Below are 2,087 nucleotides of genomic sequence, written 5' to 3'. Positions count from 1 at the left end.
ACTCGTAGCTAGGATATACCGCTTAGGAATAGTCTTCCCGTTACCGCTATTACCGACACAAATCGGATCCGGAAAGCTACTACTAAGTAGAAAGGTACTACGAAGACTAAGGGTATTCGTAACGTAGTTTAAGGGCTTAGCGTTCGCGAGGCAGAGGAAGCAATTCGAAAACAAACCTAGCCTCGAAGAGCTACTTAAAGGTCCCCGAGCCTACTACCTCTAAGAGTAAGAACCTAGTCTAAGGAAACGGTTAGTCGTAAAACCCCTACTACTAGCCCTTCTAGTACCTATAGGCAGCCTACTACTAAATCCTTAAATAGTAACGCTAGCCTACCTAAGGATAGTAATTAGGAAATAGATAACGTACTACCGCCTACCCCGAAGCCTACTACTAAAGAACTATCGAAGGGGGTAAACCCTCCGAGCCGGTAGAGAGCTACGCGGAAAGAGCCTAAGATAACTAACATTATAAAGAATCTTTAGAAACACTATAAGGACCCCGACTTTTAGGTAAAGAAATTCCTTAGTAGGAACGGTATATAGCTTAGCAATACTAAGGCCCTCGCCTATATTCCGGAGTGTTAAAAGCTCGTTATACGCTAGCTAAACGACAACGCGCTTGCTATAAGAATTCGGAAGCTAGAAAAGGATAAAACCGACAAGATCCCCTACTAGATTATAGAAATAGTAGATAGGGTAGCTACTTTAGCTACTAGGAAAGGTAGACCTAGGCGGCCTAAAGACTACCCTATTCTAGTCCTTACCTTCGCCTAGGAGTTCTTTACTAGCCTTAACGAGGAAGAAAGCTACGAGGAATACGAGGCCGCTAACGAAGAGGTTATCCGGGACCCTAATTCGATTAGCCGGAGAAACAGACTTAATTGCTATATAGTATAGGTGATTTTATCCGAGGTAGACGCCCTACCTAACGAGATGCTCTATATCGACTCTAGCTAGATTCGCCTCTTATTAGTCGACGATAACTTCGCCCTTATTTCTAGTCCGTATATTACTATTACTAGTAATAGGTGCCTTAAGATCCGCGCTCTTATTAATAAAGGCTCCGAGGGGAATATACTAAACGCGAAGTTCCTATAGCGAGCTAGCCTTACTCTTTTAAAGGGTCTTATTCTAAATATATAAGGAGCTAGAGGAAGAGCTAAATTTATCGGTATTAGCACTTCCGTTCCTATCTCTATCTTTAATGTCGAGTATAAAACCGACTTCCTTATTATACCCCTAGGGGATAACGACCTCTCTATTATTCTTAGTCGCCCGTAGGCTCGTAAGAACCGCCTTATCGCTTAAAACATAGACGACGGCTCCTAGGAAGGAACTATTTCTACGCGCGGGGGCCGCTCTACTACCTTTACTACCCTTGCTAGCTCTAAGAATTGTATCCTACTTAAGGAGCTCCTTAGTCGTAATAATACCTAGCAGTTAAAAAACTAGGTAGCGGACGAGAAACTAGCGTCGAGTCTGCCCCTTTTTCGAAACCGCTAGGTAGGAATATTATACGCACCGTTGCGACCTATTGTTTAATAAGAAATGTTATTATAGGATTATATAGCAAAGAGGATAGTAACCCTAGGGTATACTAGCTAGCTAGCTAGGGTATATTAATTAGTCTAGTAGTCGGCCCGCCCCCGCTCCCGCTACCTTTTCCGACCTCGCTTAGACTAGCCCTAGCTTATCTCGGCATTCCCGCTAGCCCCGGCATTCCCGCGTCCCCGCAATTGCCCTCTAGTAGTACCCTATACAAAAGCCGCTTAGCTAGGCACCCTATCTAGGAGCGGGTATACGACGACGTACCGGTCCTAGCTATATAACGCTAGTCCTTTCTCGAAGATCCTTCCTAGCTATACCCGACGATTAGCCTTACCTAGCTCGGGCGTATAGAGGCAATTCTCGAACCTATAACTCGTAACGACTAGGCGGCAATCCTTTAGTAGTCGGAAGCGAACAGGTTTTGTAACTAATATAAGCGGCACTATAGGTTTTAGAGCTTTTAAAGGTTCCCTACCTAGCTACTATCTATTAAGAAAATGCTTAAGGAAGATTCGGATACTAGCCGTACGGTCGGAGTT

Source organism: Pseudocercospora fijiensis (assembly GCF_000340215.1).
Source record: "Pseudocercospora fijiensis CIRAD86 unplaced genomic scaffold MYCFIscaffold_2, whole genome shotgun sequence".
NCBI classification, from domain to species: domain Eukaryota; kingdom Fungi; phylum Ascomycota; class Dothideomycetes; order Mycosphaerellales; family Mycosphaerellaceae; genus Pseudocercospora; species Pseudocercospora fijiensis.
Note: the sequence above shows the minus strand (reverse complement) of the source record.